This window comes from Heloderma suspectum, chromosome 1 (genome assembly GCF_057233095.1).
Source record: "Heloderma suspectum isolate Gila_16-S chromosome 1, 16-S_ref, whole genome shotgun sequence".
Classification (NCBI taxonomy): domain Eukaryota; kingdom Metazoa; phylum Chordata; class Lepidosauria; order Squamata; family Helodermatidae; genus Heloderma; species Heloderma suspectum.
The window spans coordinates 281,791,074-281,805,568 of NC_139458.1; positions in this window are offsets into that span (position 1 = coordinate 281,791,074).

A 14,495-nucleotide genomic window follows, 5' to 3' on the forward strand; every position below is an offset into this window, starting at 1 on the left:
TGCTGCCTGAGACAAAGGACAAGATGGTGCCCCCCCCCCCCCGCTCCTTCCATGTGGAGACTAGGCTGGTAATTGAATCTTACTTCAAACACCTCCAGTGCACCTGAAAGCAGCGTGTTGGTTGAGGACGAGCAGAGGAGGCCATATGGCTCAGACGATACTGTTCTCCAAAAGCCGGGGGACAGTCAGTGGGCTCAACAACACACACACCTTCTACAATCCTCTGAAGTGGCTGCCTCTGCCTAATAATAGGGCCAGGCTGGGACTAACTTCCTCTGTGAACAATTCCAGTTAATTTTGTGAATAACTCCTATCATTGTTGGTCCCGCCTTACATATTCCTGCTCCTGTACTCAAGCTACCTTTGGCAATTTAGGGCGCAATCCTATGCAGATAGGTGGCCACTGCCGAACACAGAGGCGACTGCCTATCCAATGCAGGGCAGGACAAGCACGGAGGGGATCGTTCCCTCCGTGCTTCTCCTGCTCTGCATTTTCGGCTAGACAGTCGACTGCGGCTGTCTAGCCATGGGAGGGTGGAGCAGGGGAGAAGGCTACCATATGACACATTGGATGTGTCGTGCAGGCATTTCCGCCCTCCCTGCCCCAGAGCACCCCCCAGGAGTGCCCCATTTTGGCCGCTCCGCACTCCTCTTCTGAACGCAGAGCATGGGGCTTTTCCACACCTGCAAGGCAGCGCGGAAGTGCGGGGAGGTCAGTTTCTGGAAAACCAGATACCCTATGGCCGACTAGCCACTGACTAGCAGCCATAGGATTGCTCCCTTAATTAGTGTTATCGTTTATATCTCTTTCCCATGGCTGCTAAGAGATTTGTAGGCCATGTAGCAGATAAGGTAGGGTTGCTGATTCTTTTTCGTCCTCCTGCCCAATCCCTTTTCCTTTTGAGTCATGCTTTTTTGATGCCTGAGGGAAGGGACTGCCTTGTTACTGATCCTTGTAAGCAGCTCTGGGAGCATTTTTTTGGCTGAAGAATGGGGTAAGAAATCCTTCAAACACACATACACTATCAGGTGTTTTCAAGTGTCCTGGCTGAGATATATGTGTGCATGACAGACATGCAACCTGAACTCACATGCAAGGGATCTTTTAACTTGGGTCACCGTGTGCCATTTGAAAGTAGGCACCCTGACATTAGAGAAATCAGAAGGTCTGAGACAAAGGGCTTGAAACAGAATATGCTGTTGAATAAGAATTAAAACATAAGGGAATGTTAAGCAGATTATTTTAAAAACATTTCAATTAGAATACAAACCCAAAATGTCATTAACAAATAGGAATGAAACAGTACAGTTTATTTCAGATGTTAAGTGAAAACTGGTATTTTAAAGGAGTAAAATACCTGCATAAAATACTATGGATGTTCATATTACAATGGATCAGATAATACAGAAAAATAAACACACAGTGTATGATACCAGTGTGTGTGTGTGTGTGTGTGTGTGTGTGTGACTGTGTGAGAGAGAGAGAGAGACAGAGGGAGAGGGAGAGGGAGAGGGAGAAGGAAAGTCTAACTATGGAAAGGGGGGAAGTAAAGAAAGGAAGATGGACACAATTGGAGGGTTTCAGGGTGGTGCTTTTTGTAAATGAAGGGGGTCCCTGGGGTGATATGATTATGGAAGGGAGCAGTTTTGAGGGGGCAGGAGAGAGCAGCAGTTTCAGCAAAGAGGTTCTCTTTGCTAGACTGAAGGGAGGGCAAGGAATGAGGCTTCTGCTTTGGGGGCAAAGAGTTCTAATTTCCAGGGCAACCAGCTGCAGCTAATGTGCCCTAGTCTGAGTTTAATCATTAAAGTAAAGAAAATTATGAAATGCCTGTTTCCTGATTGCCTGTGGCAGCTGTGAATGAAGTTTTAAAAAGGTTTAAAAGTGTCACCCTAAAGGTAAACTGGCAGATGGTTGTTTTTCCTCCTGGTTTAAGCAAGGGGACAAAATTAACATACTGCTGAATGTATTACTTGATGGTCACTTCCATGGCTGGTGCCTGGCTGGGACATGATTTGCAATTAGACTAGTATTCCCCAATGTGGTGCCCTCCAGATGTTTTAGACTAGAACTCTCATCGCCCTGACCATTGGCCATGCTGGCTGGGGCTCAACAGTAGTCCAATAGACTTATTTGCAAATGTCATGCAAACAACAATTCCTTGAATGTGCCCTGCTCAGAGGGCAGAGACTTTTCCTATACCTTTCCAAAGATAAGAATGGAGCCTCCCAATCCAGATGCAGGATACCATTCCCCAAAGACCAACATTTAGAGGTACTCTGTAACACAGGCTACCTCAGATGCACCTAACCTAAGCCAGACTTCGACTGCATCACAAACACAACACAAGAAAAAGTGCACAACTCAGCTAGGCGAGCTCAGCTACAGGCTACACACAAAGTCACTCTCTCTCACACACACACACAAACACACACACTCACATGCATCTATGTCTATATCTTTATCTATATATCTTACAGACACATGCAGGATGTTATTACAGTTTTAAGAATTTGGAAGACATTTTAGAAAACATCAATTTTACAAATGAGGAAGACTGAGACTAAGCATTCTCTCTTTCTTTGCTGTTATACACACACACGCGTGCGCGCGCCACATGCACAAATTTTCAGCATAATCTGACATATATTTGCACAGAGGTAAAATCAGTGGGGCTTTCTTCTAAGTAAGAGTGTGGTTTGTGTGTGTATGGAGGAGGAATTTGATAGGGCAGCTTTTCCCTCCCTTATCCAGCAGCAGGATAGTCCCGTTCCCAACAAGCCAATTCTGATTAAATTACGTTCTTTATATGTGGGACACAGCCCCGCCGCCTACAGCTAGATGTGAGTCATAACCCCCCTGCACTGATATGAGATGGCTGGTGCCTGACTGAACGAGTCCTCACTCCCTCTTGCCCAGCTTGGGCCTTGACACCGGTGCCTTGCTTTTTCCTCTCCCACATATCCTCTCTTTTTCCTTCTCCCATTTATCTTCTGCTGCTTGTCTTTGCAGTTGAGCAGTGAGCTGCAGACTAGGCCTGGTTGGCAGAGAGATGGGGCAGCAGCGTCCCTGGAGTGTGTGTGTGTGAAAGAGAATGAAACAGACATTTCCCCTCAGCCTTGCCAATTCACGATCTTGTTCAGAATGTGCTATCACTGTTTTTCACACCTTCACCCTCTTAGAAAGAACCTGTCAAGTCCTTCAGGACTCTTGAAATGTCTTAGAGAGCACTTTTGCTTGCCAACTTCTGTATGAGGGGAAATGTGTAGCTGGCCTAAGACATTTTTCAGGCTGAGAAGGAGGAGGGCAAGATGGTGCCCCCCTCACACATACCAGTTCCATATTAGGGTGTCCAGTCCACTTACGTATCTCCCAAAAGGAGGACCCGCAGCACCCAAAAAGAGAACAAAAGAGGACAGTGATTTGCATAACATCTGCATATGCTAATGCATATGTATAGATGCGAATTTATAAATAATTACTATAATTTAAATAGAAGTACAGTACATCTCACCATAGTGTGGAAGACTGCGACCAGGTGACCTGTGTGTCTGCCTGCTCACTCTGCTGTCCAGGTGCGAAGGGTTGATGGGCAACTTCAAGGCCCCTCCCTGCTGATGATTATTTATCTTTAAAATGGCCACGGGCAGGACACCTCTTCAAACGGAGGATGCCTTCAGACAGAGCACTGTCCTCTGGCAGCCCTTGAAATAGAGGACTGTCCTCTGTAAAGGAGGGCACATGGCCACCCTAAGTTGGATCTTGCTTCAGCGCTGGTGACGGGACAGCTTTCTCCACAGCATGTGGGAGCAGCAAGGAAGCTTTGGCGATTCAAGGCAGGCTGTGTAGCACACACACCTCTTCCCTCCAACGCAGGGAAATGGCTGGTGCGGGTTGGGGGAGAGGATCTCAGGAAGAAAAGCTGGGGGCACTGCCACTGATGCCCCCCTTCGCCTCCTAGCAGAAGAACATAAGAAGAGCCAAGCTGGTCAGACTGAAGGCCTATCAGGTCCAGCATTCTGTTGCTGAACCAGGTGCCCATGGGAAGTCCACAAGGGGTGGTGCAGCTAGGTCTGTTCCTTGGGGCCAAAATCCAGAGCCCCGCAACCCAGGGGCTCCCCAAATAACCATCCAGGGAGCTGCAGCTGATGAGAGTATCAGGGCAGCAGAAGCAAACGCCATGTATTCCTGTAGTCATGTTGCTTCTATGAGTTCAGCGAGTTTGAAATGCAAAATTACACATGTTCAGAATTTTGTTTTTTGCTCAGGGTTGGCAAACAGTTGTGTTGCTGTACTAACATATTAGGAATGTAGAAGCAGTTTTAAAGCATAGAATGGAGGTTTGAAAAGAGAGAAGAAATGTTAGTGGTGCACTTCACGACTGAGGTAATACACATGGCCATCTAAAGGACCCCTGCCCCCACCGTACCGTAAGACCATGAAGTCTAGGGTCTAAAATTATCTAGCTGCACCACTGACCACAAGCAGGACCTGAGCTCAATAGCATTCTCCTGGTCCCAGCTAGGATGCATAGGCATACTGCCTCTGGTCCTGGAGGTAGCATATACGTTGTCATGACAAGGAGCCACTGATAGCCTTATAATCCATGCATTTGTCTAACCCCCTTTTAAAGCCTTCCAAATTGGCAGCCATCTTGTAGTAGCAAATTCCACAGTTTAACTGTGTTCGTGTGAAGGCCTTCCTTTTATAGTATCCGCCTCCACTTTCTTGTTTTGACAGTCAGAGGTAGACCACCATTTCACCATGGGTGCTGTGCGCAAGGCAATTTCAGTCTTAGGTATTATATAATACTTCACTTTCTTTTATGACCTGAAGGTAACTGGGCCTTGGCCAGTTATCTTCTGGCCCAGTTATCCAACGTTTCATAATTTGCCTTTCAGCTATATGTTTTTGTCTTTTGGGTACAGAGTAAAATCTACTGGGGAAAGAATGAGATCTGAAGCCTTCAGTTGAGAGTGCCAAAACAACAATTCCCCAGGCTTTAACCAACATTTGCTCAAGGTCAGCCCAAAGAAACTTATATTTCGAACTGTATTGATGATAGACATTTAAGATATGGTGGGATTCACAGCACTATTGTTTAGCTCTCAAAGCTTTTCACAGCCAAGTTCAATTTGTAGCAATAACAATGCTGAAGCTGTCAAGGATGCTGAGATTATAGTCGTCTTTCAGTACTCTGGCAGGATCTTCTTCTTTTTTCCTTCCTTCCTTCCTTCCTTCCTTCCTTCCTTCCTTTCTCTTTCTTTCTCTTTCTCTTTTTTACAAATCACTTTCACTCCTTAGCCCTTTTAGGATATTGTGTACATATGTATTTATTTCTAACATCGTTTGAAGTGCAAAGGCCTTTGCCATATAGATTTAACTCAGTTTGTTGAGCTGAGGCAGAAGCAATTTATGCCCTGCTTATCTAAACATTTCAGAGTTTGCTTTGTCATGCTATAGTATGAAGCACAGTAGCCAGACAAAATGTAATTCTTCTGAGAGATTATTGTGTGTGTGTGCACGCGCGCTATAAACACACACAGAGAGAGAGAGAGAGAGAGAGAAGAGCTGTGGTTCTTCTAAATAAGCATGTTGGTGTAGAATAGGCTCTTTCCTTATTAAAGACTAGCCAATTGTCAAAGAAAGAGAGAAAGAGAGAGAAACCAACCATCCCAAAAGTAAAGCACAGTAATGGACATGTCAGGAGCAAAGGATCGATGGCACTGTTGTTTCATGGACTTCAGTTTAATTAGTTAGGATAAGCTAAGTGAAAGCTTGTGTTTATTTTATTTCTTTACCAGTTCCAGGGTTCTGCTGAATTAATGTGAACTGTATTCCTCAGATAAAGTCACCTGTGCTTGCGTAACTTGAGTTGTTCCCTGGGTTAGGGTTACAGCCCTTGTCTCGGAGTTATGGGGAACGTATCTGAGAGTGGTTCCTCCTGCTCCTCCTGCTCCAACTATATTTTACTTGCATGCATTGTTATTATTGTTGGAGTGGAATTTGAAGTCTTTGCTGGCAACTTAGGATGCACAGGTTCTACTGTGAATATGTTGTGTTGTGCACTGGGACAGTATACCATCCTAAATATTGTTTCCTGCAGTGAATCTGGTCGTTAGATATCTAGCTCAGTGGAATTTCAGATGGTCTGCTATTTCAAGGAAGTACTAGGATTTGAACCTGATGGTTCTGTAGATCATTACAGCCTTTATGTCTTCCCCCAAAGCATGTCTTTTAAAAAAAGGAAGACGGACAGTGCAATCCTATGCATGTCTACTGAGAGGTTAAACCCCACCGAGATTAATGGGCTTTACTCCCAGGTAAGTGTGTTAAGGACTGTAGCCTTAGGTTGCAATCTTATACACATTTCTGTAGGAGTAAGTCCTAGCAAACTCAATGGCATTTAACTTCTGAGTAGACGTGTTAGGATTGCACTGTAAGAGAGACCAGCTGACCTGCTTCTGGTTTTTAAATTCAAATTTCTTTCATGACTGGCGCTTCCAAGCAAAGGAAATGGAGGGGTATGCACAATGTATATGGTAAGCCAGACCAGGGGTCTATCTACTATCTATAGTACTAGATAGTACTATAGACAGTACTATCTAGTCTAGTACTGTCTTCTTCTATTGGCAGTGTCTCTCCAAGATGACATACAGTCCTGCTACCTAAGATCTTTTAAATGAGAGATTGATCCTTATGCATGGAAGACTCATGTTCTACCACTGAGGTAGCCCAGAAAAAACATTACTTAATTATCTTCATCAGAATTGATTTAGTCCATTCCAAGAATTCATCTGTGAGGATTGCACAGATGAACTAAGTTGAACAAATAGGAATTAAGCAGAAGATTTTTTAAAATTACAGAACTCCTTCTCTCTTCCTACTGGGCAACTGCCAAATCAAATCAGTTTTGATTTGAACAACTATCTAATCAAATAAATTTAGTGTGTAACAGTGCAGTCCTATATATGTCTACTCAGACATAAATCCAACTGAACTCAATGGGACTTACTTCCAGGTAAGGGAGAAGACTAAATTGAAGCCTAGATCAATTTATTTGAGGTGGATGTAGAGGTGACGTATACCACTATTAATGCAGGCTATTGACCTGCAATTCAGTTCAGTTCTACCTACCTACCTACCTACCTACCTATCTATAATTTCTTATGGACTAGAATGGGAAGAAGTTAACCATACTTTATCTTCTTTCTTGTGTCCCATCAAGTTTTCTTTGAGTCACCAAGAACTACCTTAATATTCTTAGTCTCTTCTTTAGGGTTACAGCTGCAGTTAATCCTGCAGGAAATCATCTTGTGGACACACTGGACACCAGACAGGTTTTACTAACTGAACATCCTGGAGCATAACAAATGCTAGAGATGTTGTAAAAACAGAGGGACCCTAACTCACATGTTATGGTCCTGCATAATTATTACCCCCTTCTGATATGAGCTAATGAAACATATTTTTTGTTGTTGTTAAACTAGATAGACTGAGCATTGGATTTCTCTGCTTATAATTTATTATTGTAATACTTACTTATGAAATGAAACACTGGAAAGGGGCCCAGACTTTCTGCAGGCAGCCATGGTGGCCAAGCATATTATCTTATAGAGGTGGAAGTCCCTGATCACACTACTCATAGAATTATGGCTAGAGGATCTGTTGGACTAGGCTGTGAAACAGGAAGTAATAGATGAGACACAAGTTACAAATACGTAAATATTTGATCCATTTACTTTCCTGGTACTCTTTGATAGTTAATCTAGATCTGCCAGGGCCAGGGGATATAAAAGCTGTTACTCAGAAGTCACCTTTCCTGTTTCCTCCCTTCCCCTTCTTCATTCTCTTCCTCCTACCCCTTATCATTTATGTCTTGTGTATTTTATTTGTTTGTTTTGTAAGCCTGCATGTGTGGCTGAACTATTAGACCAGGGGGAAGCAATCTGACACCCTCCAGATGTTTTGGACTACAACTCCCATCAGCCCCACTCAATGGCCAATGTAGGCACTGGGATGCCTACCTCTGTTATGGTTACTGTGCTGAAAAAAGGTTGGAGAGGTGTAATTCGAAGGTTATCTGGATGGGTTGTGAGTCTTGGTATTTAAACAAAACCTAATAAAACCTTTTTAACTTAAAGTTAAACTTAAAGAGGATATTATCTGTATAACAAGTTCAAACAGCAAGGACCTATAGAGAGGAACAAGGATCCACATAAGAGGCATTCTTAGTTGTTGCTTCCAGCTCTGCAGTGCTTACCCTGGTTGTTGTTCAGTCGTGTCCGACTCTTCGTGACCCCATGGACCATAGCACGCCAGGCCTTCCTGTCCTCTGCTCTCTCCCGGAGCGTGCTCAAGTTCATATTCATTGCATCCGTGATGCTATCTAGCCATCTCATCCTCTGCCGTCCCCTTCTCCTTTTGCCTTCAGTCTTTCCCAGCATCAGGGTCTTTTCCAGAGAGTTTTCTCTTTGCATTAGGTGGCCAAAATATTTGAGCTTCAGCTTCAGTATCTGTCCTTCCAATGAGCACTCAGGGTTGATTTCCTTTAGGATGGACTGATTTGACCTCCTTGCAGTCCAGGGGACTCGTAAGAGTCTTCTCCAGCACCACAGTTCGAAAGCATCAATTCTTCGGCGCTCAGCCTTCCTATAGTCCAGCTCTCACAGCCATACATTACTACTGGGAAAAACATAGCTTTGATTAGACGGACCTTTGTCGGCAAGGTGATGTCTCTGCTTCTTACTATGCTGTCTAGGTTTGCCATAGCTTTCCTCCCAAGGAGCAAGCGTCTTTTAATTTCATGGCTACAGTCACCGTCTGCGGAGATCTTGGAGCCCAAGAAAGTAAAATCTGTCACTGCTTCCATTTCTTCCCCTTCTATATGCCAGGAAGTGATAGGGCCAGATGCCATGATGTTAGTTTTTTTAATGTTGAGTTTCAAACCAGCTTTTGCACTCTCCTCTTTCACCCTCAACAACAGGCTCTTTAGATCCGCTTCGCTTTCTGCCATTAGGGTGGTATCGTCTGCATATCGGAGGTTGTTGATAATTCTCCCAGCAATCTTAATTCCAACCTGTGATTCATCCAACCCGACGTTTCTCATGATGTACTCTGCATATAAGTTAAATAAGCAGGGTGACAATATGCAGCCTTGTCGTACTCCTTTCCCAATTTTGAACCACTCGGTTGTGCCATGTCTGGTTCTTACTGTTACTTCTTGACCCTCGTACAGGTTTCTCAGGAGACAGGTAAGGTGGTCTGGTACTCCCATCTCTTTCAGAATTTGTCACAGTTTGTTGTGATCCACACAATCAAAGGCTTTAGCGTAGTCAATGAAGCAGAAATAGACGTTTTTCTGGAATTCTCTTGCTTTCTCCATGATGCAGCGAATGTTGGCGATTTGATCTCTAGTTCCTCTGCCTCTTCGAAACCCAGCTTGTACTTCTGGTAGTTCTCAGTTCGCATACTGCTGAAGCCTAGCTGGTAGGATTTTGAGCATCACCTTGCTGGCATGTGAAATGAGCGCAATTGTGCGGTAGTTTGAACACTCTTTGGCGTTGCCCTTCTTTGGAATTGGAATGTAAACTGACCTTTTCCAGCCTTGTGGCCATTGTTGAGTGTGCCAAATTTGTTGGCATATTGAATGCAGCACTTTAACAGCATCATCTTTTAGGATTTTAAATAGCTCAGCTGGAAGACTGTCATCTCCGCTAGCTTTGTTGTTAGTAATGCTTCCTAAGGCCCACTTGACTTCACTCTCGAGGATGTCCGGCTCAAGTTCAGTGACCGCACTATCATGGCTATCAGGGACATTCAGATCTTTCCTGTATAGTTCTTCTGTGTATTCTTTCCACCCCTTCTCAATCTCATCTGCATCTGTTAGGTCCCTGCCTTCTTTGTCCTTTATCATGCCCGTCTTTGCACAAAACGTTCCCTTGAGATCTCCGATTTTCTTGAAGAGATCAGATCTCTAGTCTTTCCCATTCTGTTGTTTTCCTCGATTTCTTTGCATTGTTCATTTAAGAAGGCCTTCTTGTCTCTCCTTGCTATTCTCTGGAACTCTGCATTCAGTTGGGTATATCTTCCTCTTTCTCCCTTGCTTTTCGCTTCCCTTCTTTCCTCAGCTACTTGTAAAGCCTCATCAGACAGTCACTTGGCTTTCTTGCATTTCTTTTTCTTTGGGATGGATTGAGTTGCTGCCTCCTGAACAATGTTACGGACCTCTGTCCATAGTTCCTCAGGCACTCTGTCTATCAGGTCTAATCCCTGAAATCTATTCCTCACCTCCACTGTATATTCATAAGGGATATGATTGAGGTCATACCTGAATGGTTTAGTGGTTTTCCCGACGTTCTTCAATTTAAGCCAAAATTTTGCAACAAGAAGCTCATGATCTGAGCCACAGTCAGCTCCAGGTCTTGTTTTGACTGACTGTATAGAGCTTCTCCATCTTTGGCTGCAAAGGACATAATCAATCTGATTTCGATATTGACCATCTGGTGATGTCCATGTGTAGAGTCGTCTCTTGTGCTGTTGGAAAAGAGTGTTTGCTATGATCAGCGTGTTCTCTTGGCAAAACTCTATTAGCTTTTGTCCTGCTTCATTTTGTAAACCAAGGCCATGCCTGCCTGACTTTAGCATTCCAATCCCCTATGATGAAGAGGACATCTTTTTTTGGTGTTAGTTCTAGAAGGTGTTGTAGGTCTTCATAGAACCGATCAACCTCAGCTTCTTCAGCCTCAGTGGTTGGGGCATAGACTTGAATTACTGTGATGTTGAATGGTTTGCCTTGGATTCGTACTGAGATCATTCTATCATTTTTAAGATTGTACCCCAGTACTGCTTTTCCCACCCTTTTGTTGTCTATGAGTGCTACTCCATTTCTTCTAAGGGATTCTTGCCCACAATAGTAGATATGATGGTCACCTGAATTAAATTTGCCCATGCCTGTCCATTTTAGTTCACTGATTCCCAAGATGTCAGTGTTCAATCTTGCCATCTCATGTTTGACCACCTCCAGCTTACCTTGATTCATTGATCTGACATTCCAGGTTCCTAAACAATATTGTTCTTTACAGCATCGGATTTTCTTGTCACCACCAGACACATGCACAGCTGAGTGTCCTTTCGGCTTTGGCCCAGCCGCTTCACTCTTTCTGGCGCTACTTGGAAATACCCTCTGCTCTTCCCCAGTAGTATATTGGACACCTTCCGACCTGAGGGGCTCATCTTCCAGCGTCATCTCTTTTAGCCTTGTGATACATTCCATGCGGTTTTCTTGGCAAGAATACTGGAGTGGGTTGCCATTTCCTTCTCCAGTGGACCACATTTTGTCAGAACTCTTTGCCATGACCTGTCCGTCTTGGGTGGCCCTGCACGGCATAGCTTATGGCTTCACTGAGTTACGCAAGCCCCTTCGCCACAACAAGGCAGTGATCCATGAAGGGGGCTTACCCTGGTAAGGTTCTACAAAACCTAGTCATAAGCATCTTCAGAATGCTCAGACCACTCTGACCCACTCTGACGAAGGCTTTCTTCTTGTCTGGCAAGCTGGTATTTAATGACTGGGAAAATGAAATGATTAAGTAAAATGTTAGAAAAAGTATGGTTTTACTATGACTGAGCCAAAACAGAGGGCATTTTTGCCATTTTTCTCATCTGTTGCAAAAAGTGCTCCCTTTTAACCTTCTCTTGCTATATCCGGCTGGTTGTTCTAGTAGTCTACTGCCCCCCCTTCCCCAGTCTTTCCCACTCTATTGTGTGGGCTAGTGTGGGGAAGAAGGGATAGGTGCCCCATTGGATCATGTCAATTGTTACTTGGCTGTCCATATTTTTTGATAAAACCCAATAAAAAATCTTAGTGAAAAAAATGGAATCTCTTGAGAATTCATCACTGATGTCTTTTTAACATGAAATCATCATAAAATAATTGTTATGCTCATCATCAGAAGAGAACACAGCAGATACTGTACATAATGTAATGTATCCATCTGAATATTTTGTTGGAACAGTGAGAATGTCAGAAACCTAAACAGCCCATCATCACATATAGTTGGCAGTAATAATGGGATGGAATCATAACCTGTTAGGGAAGAAAATGAACATAATGCTTTCTTTGATGTTGCGGGAGTATGAAACTTTTGGAATAAACAGTGTGCACTAACACAAACCATTTCCCAGCAGAGCTGTAAAGTTGAAAATAAATACCTGACATCTGCAGGAAAAGCTGTTCAGTGTAAAACACTCTGTTACTCTGTTTTTTCTCAGATCCATTGGCACAGTGACTTTGATACTACTGCACCATCGGCCTGATTCAAGTAGCAATTTTTGTGGAGAAAACACACACACAACACGATGACTTTTCCCTGCAAATCTGGATCAGTGAAAGTGTCCCAGGTGGACAGATGTCACATTAGCACTTTCATAGTGCTTGACTTTGAAATTTGCAGTTAGGCAGTAATGCAGGAAGGACTTTCTTTCTGGGGGCGGGGCAGAAGGTGGAAGGCCCGGTAGTTAGTGACTGTGAGAATTAAGAAGGATGAGAAAACAAGGGGGCAAAACTGTCGGTCACAAATTATTTTGAGAAAGTGATTCCTTGTCTATCTCAATGTAGACCAGGGGCTTTGAACCTTTCAGCCTGAGGGCTGAATTCCATTTTGGAGAAGCTCTCAGGGGCCACTTCCTGTGGTGGGTGGGGCCAAAGACAAAAGGGGCTGGGCCAAAAATATGCACATAGTTCAACTTAAAGCTCTTCCTGCCACTAACTAAGCCTTTGGAGAGGCATTTTGATCTTTCAGAATGGGGAAAAAAACTGCACAAAAGGAACGATTGGTAGTCGGAAGAAAGTGGCGTGGCCAGGGTAAGGGGGCATGGCTATCAGGGGGAAACCTGGAGGGCTGGATTGGGACTGCAGGTGGGCTGGATTTGGCTCCCAGGCCAGAGGTTCTGCACTCCTGGTGTAGGCCACCTATCTCATAGTGTAGTTTATGATGGAGAAGAGAAAATAAGGTCACAGTCCTGTGGATGATCCACGGTGGATGTTTGTGTGTATGAACGGATATATGTGTATGAATGAATGAATGAATGTGGCCCCACCCACTTTTCTCTTTGGCACCACCCCCAGCTACTTTCCCACAAAGGAAAGGCTGCCATCGCCAATCTGTCATACGAGGTGGCATGAGGGGAGGGGAGAGGGCTGCAAAGACAGGGAATTAATAGAAATTGGGGGGGGGGCTTCTGCTCATTCATTCACTATATATTTCTATACTGCCCCATAGCCGATGCTCTCTGGAAAGCATACAACTCTTGTTGAAATAATATAAAACTTAATTGTATGCAATTTGGACACCCTGCCCTCTTATCAAGTGATTCACTGGATCCGCACAAGTGACTCAAACTGAAATGTAAGACTTCTAGTGATAGAATTTTAAAAACACACACGCACCAAGCAATATATATTTTTACACTGTTAGATTAATTTAGGAAATACAATATTAAATTTGGGTAATGAATCTAATTTTGCACTTTATATTAGCAAAGTGTAAAAAGAGTTAAGCAGAAAAGCTAATGAAACTTTTTGCAGTGTACTTAGCTTAATGTAATTGAAAAAAATCAATGCACTTCAGTCTGTCAGTTAGCAATCTTGCATTTAATTGAATAACATGCCATGTATTTTAATCTGTTTACCAGTATAAATGGAATAATACAGTCTAGTAATTCTAACAAACAAAAATGCTTCTCCTGACTTATAATAGGATTCAGACATGACCTTCATTTTAAGCTTCTACCATAAATTAAACAAAAACACGATCAGTATAATTTTCCCCGTCCATGCATTTCCAAAAACCTAGCTAGAATTCAGTATTCCCATTGATTGTTATTTGTCACATGATTTATTTCTTGGGGGGGGGGTCTATGCATTGGAAGTAATTTAAAGCTGCAATCCTAAGCACACTTAACAGTGTAATCCTATACATGGATGCTTCAGCTCATATGTCAACTGTGCCTGTTCCTGGACAGGGATAGATTAACCACTGTGATCCATGCATTGGTAACTTCAAGACTGGACTACTGTAATGCTGTCTATGTGGTGCTGGCCTTGAGGGTCATTCGGAAGTTGCAGCTAGTGCAGAATGCCACAGCGAGGCTGTTGGGTGGAGTGCCTCACTGTGCACACATAGCGTCTGTGCTGAAAGAGCTGCACTGGCTGCCAGTTTGCTACAGAACCAGGTTCAAGATATTATTATTGATACATAAAGCCCTCAACAACTTGGGACCAGGTTACCTGAAAGATTGTCTCCCCCTATGTAGACTGGTTAGACCACTACGATCTTCAGGGAAGGCCTTGATGTCTGTGCCACAACTGCAGGGTCCTATCTGGCAGCAACATGGCAACAGACCTTCTCTGCGGTGGCCCCCTCCCTCTGGAATGCTCTGTGATACATCGATCACTGATGATCATGTGCTTTTGATGATTCTTTAAGACTTACTT